The sequence below is a fragment of the Anguilla rostrata genome, chromosome 3 (assembly GCF_018555375.3).
Source record: "Anguilla rostrata isolate EN2019 chromosome 3, ASM1855537v3, whole genome shotgun sequence".
Lineage (NCBI taxonomy): Eukaryota > Metazoa > Chordata > Actinopteri > Anguilliformes > Anguillidae > Anguilla > Anguilla rostrata.
In genome coordinates this window covers 1111929-1125846 of record NC_057935.1, presented here as the reverse complement: position 1 = coordinate 1125846, position 13918 = coordinate 1111929, and the positions used below count along the sequence as shown (strand labels likewise).

Below are 13918 nucleotides of genomic sequence, written 5' to 3'. Positions count from 1 at the left end.
TACCAGCCTTGTTTGGGGGGGGGGGGGGGTTGCATTTGTAATAAGTCTTTTGTGGATTGTGGATTTGTGGAGGTATCAAGAGGTCAAGTGTAGGAAACAAAAATGACACAGCCAAAGCGTTCTCTCTCTCTCCCTCTAACTCGCCAGTTTTTACACATGCACTTTGTGTAATAAGCATTCTTTACCACACACTTTCTCAGGAGGGGGCTAACTGTCAGGAGGTGAGAGTGATATCTGCCAGGCCATTTCAGGGTGATCTGGAACATATAAAATTAAATCAAACCACACAAAGAATGTTTTCTGAACACTTATAAGTGTGTCTGAGACGGTCTAGATAACATGCGCATACAGCACAGTGGAAATCAGAAGTGTTTTCAGCATAATTCTGCATGTTGATAATGTGCACATGCAGCACAGTGGAAATCAGAAGTGTTTTCAGCATAATTCTGCATGTTGATAATGTGCACATGCAGCACAGTGGAAATCAGAAGTGTTTTCAGCATAATTCTGCAGGTTATGATTGTTCTTTATGCTTTTGACCCATGGCTTTCGCTTCTTGAAACGGAGCAAAACATTCTATTTCAAAATCCCGACGCTGTAACAGCACCAAGCAAAACACAAGCTGCTTATTTAAAAAAAAAAAAAAAAAAAAAAGTGGAATAAGGGCCAACAAGAACACCTCACATTCTGATTGGTTAAAAAAAAAGTGCTTTTTTTAAAAGCCAGGACTACCTGGAGAATTCTTGTAACAGTCTTGCAGTCACTGAGCGGATTTCTCGGCTGGATTTAAATGCTGATAAAAGAGTTCTGCATGACTTCTAAGGAAAACTTCAAGGAACGCACGCACACCTCTTTTTCCAACAACCATTATGACATCACACTACTAAAATGACGTTTGCTATTAAGTTTCCAGGAACACCTTTTAAAGCCAGTTCTCATGCGTCTTCCAAACATGGATACATTTCTTTCCACTTTCTCTCATTGAAATATAAAAAAAAGACTTTAAAAGTAATTCTTCGGTGTTCAATCGAGATTTGTGAAACACATTCTATGATTTCTTCTGATTTCAGCTTTACTAATAGACTGCTGCAACAGTCATTTCACATACTCGGTTTCATCAGCCTGAAGAATGAAAAGAATGCAATGGCAATGTTATGAACCCCTATGAACTGGCAAAAACTATAAATCATGCCAATTTTGCAAGATGCTTCCGGCAACTTTAACATAGATTGTATCTGTGAATCTAGAGTGCAAGTCACACATTGCTTAAAATCCAGTATTACATGCAGCAACAGTCCTTTCAAACCAAATAAATATTCTTTTTTTAAAAAGCAAAAAGCCAGATGGGTCAAGCAGAGCTTTTCTCCAACTGGCACAGCGAATGGGAAGGGAGCCCTGTGATCTGAGATTGACCGCATTTCAGCTTCTGATACAGATCACATGACCTGCCCGTCAAACCTGACAGATTTCTGGAGAACAGACGAAATGGTGAGCACTACACATGGACGACCTCGGCTCCCCAACCCCCAGCCCGCCAGCCTGCCAGCCTGCCAGCCCCCAACCCCCCCCCCCCTCATGCGCAGCCTCCTGTGCATGTGTGTGTAGCATGTGTGCCACACTGTGTTTGCATGGCTACGTGCTATAGAAAGCCCATGTTTCCAAGTTCAATTCCCATCGCTGTGAAGCACAGAAGATCCCTGGTCCCGGCTTTCTCCAATGCCAACTGTTCCCTTTCTTATGACTCCGCCATTTTGTCCCTGGCAAACAGCCATCTCTCAGTATCTCACTGTCCCTCCATGTCTTTCACCATCTCTCTCTCTCTCTCTCTCCATCTCTCTATCTATCGCTCTCTGCATCTCCCTCTCCTGCCTTGTCTGTGACCATCTCTCTCCCTCTCTCCATCACTCTCTTTTAGATTGTGCTTTATTAATAGGAGAACCCATGTATTATTTCCAAAGCATACACAGAACATGTAAATGAAATAATGCCAAGTTGAATTAACACTGTACTGCTGAAAAACACTCACTGGGAACACCAAAACGACTTTTGTACACAGAATTGTTAGAATGATTAAGATATGTAATATAAATTAAATTTTCATTTATTTTCAGGCACCAATATTAGTCTAATTTCTCTTTCACCCTCTCTCTCTCTCTCTCTTAGTTGTGCTACTTCAAACTGAGTTTTGTTGTCCTCAGCCACATTGCGTATGAACGAGAGGAGAGATATCTTCATGTCATGCCAAAGCAAAGACAAAACAAGGTTACACAGGGAACCTAAACATATTAATCTTGTATGTTTGCAGAAGCCCGGCCTGTGATTGGCCGGTCCGAAGCTCCGGCCCGGTCGGTGAGGTAAGGGGTTCTGGGGGTTCCGGAACGGCACATTTCAGCGTAACGCACGTCTTCCTCGCAACTCGCCATCATCAGCCGACCCCCCCCCCCCCCCCACTGTGTCACCCACTGCCCAGAAAAGCTGGCTATGAAATGCATTCTTGCTGTAACCATGCAGATGTTTCGACACTGTGCATGTAATCAGCAATCGGTCACATTAAGAAGAGAGAATCATCAGAGACTAATCGCAGAGGGGTGAAGAAATGCCTCTTTTTTAGATGTGGGTCAGTGGTTCTGGGGGTTTGTGTTGGCTGAGCCTGTTTGCAAAAACACGGAGTTCTAAAAACACCGTCTCCCAAGGCCGCGTGTTTTCTGAAGCCCGTCCGATCGTAAAGTCCCCGCCACGTGTCCGACTCCCCCGTCACGGCGATTTCATTTCGCCGCGTTCTGGAATTAATCACCACTGGTACTGATGCGTTCCAGGTCCTGACTGCACAGTTAATCTGCTTGAACGGGGCCAGACCGCAGTCAGACGCTGTACTCAATACCGCCACACCGCTATGCGGACGGATATGCATTTACTCTCGACATCTACGCTTCGCCTGACCCCTTGCTGTGTCTTCTGAATCGACGTCCTTGAATTGGACGCCGCTGAATCGGAACATGTTTCTGACTGCGATGGGAACGCGAATGAGCTCCGCCCCTTTTCACGTACCTTCGGAGTCACCCGAGGTGCTCTCCACACCAGGAACGTCAGCACGGGAGCGCGATCTCATCTCCATCTGTGACATCAGCACGAGAGCGCAATCTCATCTCCATCTGTGAAATCCCCAGGCACGTCTGTAGGCGTGTCCCATTGTTGCTGCATCCGCCGAGCGTGGCGGTGATGACGTCTTTTTGTAGGCCAGCTCGGAAGTTTCTTCCGCCATGGGTTCCCTCGACAGATTTGTTTTTTTTCCTGTGGGGTTTTTTGTTTTGTTTCCTTGACGCAGCCCGAAGCTTCGGATCCGTCACCCGACTCCTCTAAACTGCACAACACTGGACTACACCATTTGCTCTTCTATTATTCCTGTTAGCTTTTGCCTCAGCTGTTACCTGCGTAACCCATTCTGTTTGCTGTGATAGATCCCCTGTAGCATTTCTGCCACATTCCATTCTACTGCTACTATACACCAAGCTGGTCAGTGGAGGATGGGCTCCCCCTCTATAGTTCCTCGGTAGATTTTTCTTGCCACCGTTTGAGGGAGTTTTTACCTAATGCCACTAACCAATCAACCAACCACATCACTGCCTATGAAACCATGACCACATTCACAGATCTATCGACAGACCACTCCACTGATTAATCAACCGACCACATCAGTGACAAAACCACTGACTGGCAGAGCCTCGGTAAAGTCAAGAGAACATCAGACTAGCCTGGTTACCAGGGCTCAAACCAATCAGAGTTTGACTTGACGCATTCTGTACTGGGTACACCAGGCAGCCGTCAGCTGACAGGGGAACAGCTGAGTTCTGCAAGAGTAGAGAACAGGCGGGGCGGAGTTTCCGTTAGACAGGCACTGGGAATCTCCACGAAATAGAGCCAACATCTCCCAGGAAACTGAAGAACAGCCAAAACAGCCAAAAACCAAACACGCTGACTGTGACCAATCACCATCCCTGTTACAAAAGCATGACTTCAGGTGACCAATCACCATCCGTGTTACAAAAGCATGACTTTAGGTGACCAATCGCCATCCCTGTCAGACAGCACACCTTCACTGTCCTTTATGGTTTTTAATCTCATGATTTGAGCAGGACCGAAAGCTAAGGTTCATACGCTAACTCTGCAAGGCGTACAGGAAGAGGAAAGGGTGGTGTGGTTTTTAACGAAACAAGGAGCCCCGAATAAGAGTAGGAGCTCTGAAAAACATCACCAGGCAGGTTGTAATTCACCGCATGCTCTCCTCCCATTACTCAAGACTGGAGCCGCTGGGGTGGTCGCCATGACGACAGCAACCGAAGAACAGCGGCGATCGCTTCAAGTTAATCTCGAACCCTCTTTTTGGAACGGGATACCCTGTGGTCCGGGAGGGGTGGCGGGGGGGGGGAGGGAGGGAGAGTGGACGGGGGAGGGGGCAGGTCGAGTCGGGAGGAATCGGCAGAGGACGGCACAGAGCAAAATAAAATTTCTGTTCTGAAACATTAGGAGCCTGAGGCTGCGCTGCGGGTGAACTCTGGGACCCGACACACCGCGCTGAGCCTGGCGTTCAGGGGCCGCGCGTTCAGGGCAGCGTGCCCAGCGCCAAAGCGTGGCGAATCTCACCGCGCCAGTCCAGCCGCTTGGCCGGGCTCCCCGGCAGGCCCGACGGCATGCCAGCTCTGAGCCACAGAAAAACAGCCACCATTGTTGCTGAGATTACATCGCCCTGCAAACCGCTACGCTCACAGCGGGCGTTCTGCTCCAAACCCCTACGCTCACAGCAAGCGTTCTGCTCCAAACCCCTACTCTCACAGCGAGCATTCTGCTCCAAACCTCTACGCTCACAGTGAGCTTTCTGCTCCACACCCCTACGCTCACAGCGGGCGTTCTGCTCCAAACCCCTACGCTCACAGCAAGCGTTCTGCTCCAAATCCCTACGCTCACAGCGAGCGTTCTGCTCCAATCCCCTACGCTCACAGCAAGCGTTCTGCTCCAAACCCCTACGCTCACAGCGAGCGTTCTGCTCCAAACCCCTACTCTCACAGCAAGCGTTCTGCTCCAAACCCCTACGCTCACAGCGGGCGTTCTGCTCCAAACCCCTACGCTCACAGCAAGCGTTCTGCTCCAAATCCCTACGCTCACAGCGAGCGTTCTGCTCCAATCCCCTACGCTCACAGCAAGCGTTCTGCTCCAAACCCCTACTCTCACAGCAAGCGTTCTGCTCCAATCCCCTACGCTCACAGCGGGCGTTCTGCTCCAAACCCCTACGCTCACAGCGAGCGTTCTGCTCCAAACCCCTACGCTCACAGCGAGCGTTCTGCTCCAAACCCCTACGCTCACAGTGAGCTTTCTGCTCCACACCCCTACGCTCACAGCGGGCGTTCTGCTCCAATCCCCTACGCTCACAGCGAGCGTTCTGCTCCAAACCCCTACGCTCACAGCGAGTGTTCATCTGCAGGACGAATTCACAGCTTGATTTTTATTGGCCTTTCTGCAATTCCAATCCTCCCCCCACTCTCACAGCGGGCGTTCTGCTCCAAACCCCTACGCTCACAGTGGGCGTTCTGCTCCAAACCCCTACTCTCACAGCAAGCGTTCTGCTCCAAACCCCTACGCTCACAGCAAGCGTTCTGCTCCAAACCTCTACGCTCACAGCGGGCGTTCTGCTCCAAACCTGGCTGGGGAATCCCCGCAGGCACAACGACTGAAGCTGAAGGTCTGGTCTGCAGGTAATCAGAGCACCAGGTAAAATTTAGCGAGGACAATGGCGAGCATCGTTGGGCTGAGTGGCCTGTTCTCGTTATTATGCTATGTTAAGAGTGGGAACAAAACCGAAGGCTTCACAAATTCTTATTAAAACCTTATCCCAGTCGAAAACCAGAATTTTCATTTCTGTCTGATCACTGCCGAGGGCACTACCCCCTCCCCAATCAGAAAACTACATTTAAATTTACGCATACAAATACATTCATTGTCAGTGGTGTGGTGACATCAACAAACCAACAAAACCACGTCTTCTGATTGACTCATACGAGTCAGCGATGGAACAGCTTAAGGTTCATGAAGCTTTATATTGTCATCACTAGGATTCATATGCTGGTACACAGGGGCGTGCTCAGGTGGAGCTGGAATCAAGAAAGCAACTCCAGACTGCGTACAGGCAGACGGAGAGCTGGAGTGACGGGTGTTCACACACAGCCTCGCCCCGTACGACTGTTCACAAGTTCTCAGTCACATGATCGAGTCTGCCCTGAAACTGAGACACTCCAAAAAAAAAAAAACGGAACCTGCACACAGAGACAGGAAGTGGCTTTCTCAAGGTCTATTTCTGTCCCATGGGTGCTCAGCTGAGCACAGATGCATCATGGATAATGTTACACAACCTTGATGAGCAGAACTTCCGCCATCTCTGTGCAGCGGCGAGAGGCGGCGTTATTGGGGCAGTACGGTGGCTGGGTTGGGACAGTAGGAGCGCTCCAGCGTCTGCCTCTCCATGTTCAGAGTGCTGAGATTGAGCAAGACCGCTCTGGACCTGTCAGCAGCGTAGCCGCAGGGCTGTCAGCGAAGTCAAGAACCGGCACGCTGGCTGTGTGCTCCGACACCGCAGCAGGGTAGTGCCTTATGGGCCCCCCTGTCATCTTCACTTTCAATCAGGAATGGAGAACAGCCAGGGGAGGGGCCAGGCTCCTGCACCCTGGAATGAGCTGATGAGGTGTGTGTGAGAAATGGTTTTGTTTTGATTCACACTCTTGGGTTTGGCAAAGGTGAACCTTCGGGGTGAAGATGTGGCCTCTTAGGGTACAGGCGAATGAGCACTGTACTTCAGTTCGTGTCCCAGCTAACTCAGTAATCCTGCTTCCTGATACAGGTCCCTGGACTGATTTGAACTGAGGCTGTGACAACAAGTGCAGTGGAGGGCCGTCCTCAGTGCCGACTGTGTCTATCAGTCTGTACGCAGAATGACACGTTTGCACCTGAGCAGTGCACGCGTGCCCCGCCCTGCCCGTGCAGACCCCCGCACTGCCCGCGCAGACCCCCGCACTGCCCGCGCAGACCCCCGCACTGCCCGCGCAGACCCCCGCGCTGCGGTCCCGGTGGCGCACTGCGGTCCCACTCGCGCGCGGTACGTATCGATACGTCACACATGGAGGAGGCTGAGAAGCAGGTCAGCGATGGAACGAAGAGCTGGACCGACAGGCCAGGCTCGATTCTGCACGAGGCCCAACGCGTTTGTCTGCTGGTGTCCTGCGTGTTACTGTGTGTCATATAAATCGGTACGGGCGCGACGTTAACCACGACGATGACTGGCTGGCATAATTACAGTGAAACTCGATCCGCGGGGAGGATGTGCTTACTAATCGGTCTGGTTTCCTTTCCTAATAGTAATGTTATTAGAGCAGTTCTGTAAAGACGGCACAGCTGTGCCCTGCTATTTAGCCACGTTTACAATAGCAATGATCTTGTGCGGCCAGCTTTACTTGTGTTGATTACAAATTGGCCTTCTATGCTTTGGCAAATAATGACGCTTTTGTATTAATGATTTTAACACTGACAATCTCCACTTCCCCCAGCCCCACCCCCACCACAGGTGGTTCTGGATGAAAGTCATTGTAACGTAAGGCAATGTCAGTATCCATCGCACGGCGTACTTTCGTACGATTCTGAGACTGCGTCTGGTGCGTTTGTGCGACCGCTAGGTACCAGGAGCGAGTCCCAAAAACAGGCCGGGTGCAAATCAGACTCGTCTCCCGCCGGGAGGCTTTTCAGCGCCGCGAGCCGCTCGGCAAACAGAGAGGAGAACGGCAGGCGCCGGGAACCAGGGCTCAAACACCTGATCCCCAAACGCCCGCTACATTATTTAGCGAGCGGCCAGACGAGCCGCTGTATCCGCACACACTCACACTCCCCAGCGCAGATGAGTCACCCGCCGTCACGGCAACCGATCAGACCCGTATAGGCTAAGAATAAACACTGCGGAATGCGGGATCTCCGGCGCGGCGATCGTAACACCCAATCCACCGCTCGGTGAGCTGCGATATCCGGAGGGGGGGGAAGAGACCATTAGACAGGAGGAAAAAAACGGAAGGACAGTAATTGATCGGGTGAACAGATATCGACAGATAGCGCCATCTCTGCACACGCCTGTGGCAGACATGAGAAGAAGCTCTGTCACAGGCCTTTATCTCTGTAGCAGATGGACTCGAATGCTTCCCTCATGCGATTGGAAACTGGCCAACCTGCAGGACTAGACTTGTGCGCCGGCACAGTTTTCTCTGGAAAAATACTTCGGCTTTGTTTTTAACCAGCAGCCATAATATATCCTTCTCCTGTCAAATGGCTGTAGCTAAGCTCGGCTGGGCTGGGCTCGGTTAGCGCTGAAACTAAGCAGGGCTGGGCTTGGTTAGGCTTGGTTAGCACTGAAACTAAGCAGGGCTGGGCTTGGTTAGGCTTGGTTAGCACTGAAACTAAGCAGGGCTGGGCTTGGTTAGCACTTCAATGGGAGAAAGTTAGCACTGGGTGTTGGTGGGCCAGTAGGGGGCAATCTTCCCTCTGAACCCTGCAAACATTAATCCATCAGTGCAGTGATGGGGACACTGTGCTGGAGGAGATGTCATCCCTCAGATGACATTAAACTGAGATTTTGGCTCACTGTGGTAATTAATGATCCCATGGCACTTATCACAAAGTGTAGGGGGTTCCCTGGAATCCTGGCAAAATTCCCAAACTGATGTTCTTATCCCTGACACCTCATCTCGGCCTAGTGTAAATGGCTTAGTGACCTGATGTGTTGGGAGAATTTCAGCTCAAAATGGCCACTGAGATTTGTTCAGGTGAGAGATGCATATGGAGGTGTAGGTGAATGATAATAATAATAATAATACTTTATTACTCTTACTTTCTTTTTCAAGGTCGTTTTGAGTGCTGTGCAGTTAAGCCACCCAATAAAAATTTTTTTTAAAAGTTTAAATATGATTTAGATCACAGAATATACACCTATGCATGCATGCTTCGAAGATTCAGTTAACTTCACTCAAAAACTCTAGAAACAGCAAACCTTCACATAGGACTATTTTTAAATTTAATATTTATAACTTGACTTTAAAAACCCCTTTCCTGTGAAGCGCTTCAAGCCTTGTTCCTGAAAATGAGCTGCTGCAAGTGGAATATATTATTTATTATTATAATTATTCCCAGGAAATCAATCCGTGTTTTGAAATGAAAAAGAAAATTGGCGTCTCATTTCGATTCTGTGCAGGTAATTTTCATTTCAATCTTTTTCAGCATCGATGAGTCTATCACAGTCTCATATTCGTTCATGCGCGGGTGTGTCCGTGTAAGTAGTTTCACACACTGTGACGTAAAACCAACCATGCGGACCAAATCGGAATAAAATAAATCTTACATATTCTACTGTGGGACTCGGAAGAAAGAAAAATCGGCGCCTGGAGAGAAATTATATCAGTGTGAAGAAATTTTAGAGCTCAAAAGTACTGTTCAAAATAATTTCATTTGGCCAGGGTAAATTCATAGTTTTGAATGGGCGAGTTTGCTTTTTGGCACCAGAGCCTTACTAAACTGCAATACCTAGAGTAACCACTGGAGTTTATGCACTTCACGGAGAATGGAAATCGCTGGTCCTCTGGTCTCTTCTAACAGCACAGCCAGTAGACACATGCTGCCCTCTACTGGTGCAAAGCGGAATGAGGTTCGAGTCGAGACATACAGCTGGAAAAAACGTAGGGCAGTTTTCCAGAGCTGGAACGGTCGGACTCAAATTAGTCGTGGCAAGCAGAGTGACCGTATATTTCCACTCCTTTTCACATGTGCTAGATTATTCTGAGATCTTGATTTGTCCCATATTTCATTTGTAGCATATTTCTGACTAACTGCCATTGCAGTGGGTTCTCATTGCATTATGTATATGGTCCTCCAGGGAATCTGGTCGCCCTGGTTACAAGCCAGCTTCACGCAGGATGACTAAATTATGTTTTTGTGCCTAAATGCCTGCAGAAGAGGAGGCTTCTGGGAATTCTTTGGCACCATGGGGGGGTCATGGCCCCTTACGCCCCCTGGCGAGAGAGCGCAATTATCCGCCCCGCGTCCTTCCTCAATCTGAATCCTTTCCCTGTCCATATTGGCAAAACCAATCGAAAACCAACCACCCCCCACCCTCGCCATACTTGAACATCACACACTGTCTATTGCAACCATACAAAAGCTGAAGAATTAGCAGAACGACACAAATACAGAAAAGTGGGTCTGAAGAGAGAGCATAAACGGGGGGGGGGGGGGGTCAGAAGCATTACACCTATGAGAACATGCACAGGAAATGAAAAATGAAGGCAGAGATCTGCTATACCACAGAGAGGATCTGTGGCTTACACCAGCGTGGGAAAGTCAGAGCGGATGTTTCCGTGCCAACACGGCAGGAGCTCCTACTGAACATGTGACCTGGGACGCGTTTAACCCCGGGGTTTATGGGCCCGCAAAGCCATTCAGGGGTTTACACTCAGCTCAGGGGTTTACACTCAGCTCAGAGGTTTACACTCAGCTCAGGGGTTTACACTCAGCTCAGGGGTTTACACTCAGCTCAGGGGTTTACACTCAGCTCAGGGGTTTACACTCAGCTCAGGGGTTTACACTCAGCTCAGGGGTTTACACTCAGCTCAGGGGTTTACACTCAGCTCAGGGGTTTACACTCAGCTCAGGGGTTTACACTCAGCTATCAGGCACTGAAACTACTGAAGACCAGCACTGGCCCCCCTTTTTCCATTTGTATCTTTAACAGTGTATCTTTTAAAAATGTACCATTCCAGAACAGAAATAAACATTACAGGATGCCCTTGAGCCACCAGAGTAGAGCTTTCCATACCCCAGTGCAAATAAAGGAAATTAAATTTGATCAATATATTGATACGTTTTTTTTTTTTTTTCTGAGAAAGGGCGGGCTGTTGTCGTCAATAACTGGTGAAAATGTGCTTCGAATCAGGGCATATAAAAATAGACAGGTTATTTATTTTTTTTTAAATACTGGCAAAACACTCACTGCTTCCAGAGTTTTGGACCGTGCAGAACCCCAAATTCACACAGCTCGTCTCTCCAGGGGCGCAGAGCGGGCTCCATAACCGCGAGGAAACCTCCCGCCATCTGTGCGTCAGAAAAGAGGCCAAAAACCAGCACGTTTCATGAATGAAATAATCCAGGATGAGACTGTTTCTCAGGGAAAAGAATCCGGGTTTAAAATTTAACTGAAAATGTGTCCGTTTTTTAAAAATACATATATAAAAAAATGGGAAGATCAGAGCATTTTAACAAGCGGCAAAGGGAACAAAGCTGAGCAGGTCTGCAGTCCCAGAAATCAGTGCAAACTGGGGACAGGTCAACCAGTTGGAAGCAATTGATAGCTGGCAGTGCTGTTCCTCTCCCAGACTAACCTCTGCTGCGTGTAAAGCGAGGTCCTCCATGCGGGAAAGATCAGGGGTCTGGAGTCCTGTCACACTAGGGCAGGGGTTCGCATCGGAACCTGGGGCTGTTATCTCCTGTGTTCTCGGCATTAGGACAGATACTTCCAGAAAATGACCACTGAAAATAATACTGACAAAACCGATTGTAAACTTGGGATGTGAATTAATTGAGTGATGTTGCTCATTGGACCAAACAGAAGTCAATTACTTGGCAGATGCATTGAGGTTTGATTAAATCCAAGAATCTCAGTCCTTGACTAGGGAGAGCTTCAGGGTCTGCAGGTTTTCAGTGTTATGTAATTGATCAATTAAAGCCAGTTAATTCACCTCACCTCATTTTTAGGTCTGAATCTGTTACTAATTTATGAGGTGAAACCTTGACCCAGAGCCTGGGTCGTGCCAAACACCATCAGGATTTAGAGCCCTGGTTTATTTTATGAAATAACTTACATTAGGGGAAAGTCTATATTAGGGGTGTCCAATCTTATCCAAAAAGGGGCGGTGTGGGTGCAGGTGTTTTCGGATAAGACTGGAGACCCCCTGACTGTTGGGGTAATGGGGGATCCACTGTGTGTGCGTTTTCATTCAGACCATGATTGCAACCTCAGAATAACAAGCTGCTAATTGTCCTTAATTTGACACTTAATGCCTGTTGAAGTATTTAGACCCTTAAGGCCAATTATCTCAGAGACAGCCGCGTTTGCCATGGAGAATAAATGCCTCATATTCACGGGTCACAAATACTAAGTCAGATCAGCCAGCGCCTTAATGTGCTTGTGGCAAAGAAAGAGGATTTTTAAGCTGTGAAATTACAGAGAGGTGTAATCAGTGGAGCTCTGATTACTGAAAGTGTGGTCACCTGGCCACGGACGCTGAACTGTTTGGGGAAGATTAAAATGAGTTTAAAGACAAAACAAATGTTTTTTTTTTTTTTTTTTCCCTTTTTGGGGAGGGTGAAGAATTATGGCACTTTAAAAATGTGAAAAGTTTGAAAAGTTTAAACTCTGAAGATCGGCATGGGTTTGAGAATGGTATTACTTGTGATGAAAGACCGTAAACACATCCTTTCTACAGCCACGGCAAAAAGGAAGCTGAAAAGGAGATATCACAGAGGCTCTTAAACTGTAAAAAACGATGAATAAAAGGTTCTGTAGAAACAATTTCAGGCTGCGTTTTATCAGCTCAAACAGAGGTCACAGGTGGAAATGAGTTCAACACTTAATCTAACAGCACACTGCTTCACACAGTTATAAACAGACATACTTTAGAAATTACTCAGCTGGACTTGTTTGGGCAGGTAAAAGATCATGATTACGTTTCGGTACGAATGCAATCATATGGTTCTAGTTCAGATATTAATTTTCATAATAAATATTAAGGGACATATTTTCAGGCCTCTGCTTGTTTTTAAAGTAGAAATGTAAAACAGCCATTGACATCAACCTGTCACAGGCCAGCCTCCACAAAGTTTTGTAAGTGATGAATAAATGAATTATTTCCGGGGAAAGCACAGACGAAGCTCACAGTTCTTGTTCTAATTATAGGGATTAATTTTCTCTCTGCCACCTTCTGCCAAAATAGATATTAAATCCAGGTGGTTAATTAGGAACCGGGAAAGCTTGGCTGAGTTGTGTGCACATGGTTGCATGCCATATTGGATTTGAAATTTAATTGAACAGAATATTTTTGTAAATGAACAGAATGACTCACTGGTCTGATGTATGAGTCATGAAATATAGTACCAGGTTGCAGCTGATTCCAAACTGAACTCAGTCTCAAACCTAATTTATCCTGGATTAAACTGTCTTCTATATTTACTATTGTTTATTGACTCATAAAAAATTCAAATGTCAAATGCTTCTCCTTCACAAATAGGTCAATGATCAAGAAGGAGATGACTTCTATTATTATTTTTTAAATACACGTCAAGGACAAATGTTCCTTTAATTCAGGTCTGAGTACAGATTGGTGATAAAATTTTACAATGCCATAATCAAACTATCAAAATGATTCAGTGTGTTATCTTATTGTATTGCATTATTGCATGTGTTCTTTTATGCAGGAATAGACATTTACTATATAAGACATACTGATAAAACCTGACAAACAGGTTTCCAAAAATGTGGTTGGTTACAGGTCTGTGACACACAATAAAATAACTTGAACATCAAACAATAATTTGAATATGAAAATATTAACGTGATTAATCAGAAGATGAGAGGAAACGAGAACAAGCAGCAAACAAACATTCAGGGGGAAAACACCAGCGGGACCCTAGCCACAGAACTTAATGGAGAGAAACAGGGTTTGGAAGAGCAGTTCGTGGCAAGCGGAGTCCTGCTGTCATTTTTTGGCCTGGAACTGGACGGTGCTTTGATTGGTGTGCTGACATTGTTCTCAGTCATCACCATGGGAATCGACACAGCCATTAGATC

At 47.2% G+C, this 13918-nt stretch overlaps 1 protein-coding gene across 2 annotated transcripts in view; it reads right to left on the bottom strand.

Moving 5' to 3' along the window:
- The window catches only part of LOC135249767 (ubiquitin domain-containing protein 2-like), a 123088-nt gene extending 111416 nt beyond the window's left edge, over window positions 1–11672 (bottom strand). For both annotated transcript variants that reach the window (XM_064325303.1, XM_064325304.1), the window contains exons 1-2: window positions 11454–11672; window positions 11066–11166 (exon numbers count right to left, since the gene is read on the bottom strand). The gene's annotated coding sequence lies outside the window, so the exon portion shown is untranslated. The remainder of the gene's footprint in view (window positions 1–11065; window positions 11167–11453) is intronic.
- Between the last annotated feature and the right edge of the window lie 2246 nt (window positions 11673–13918).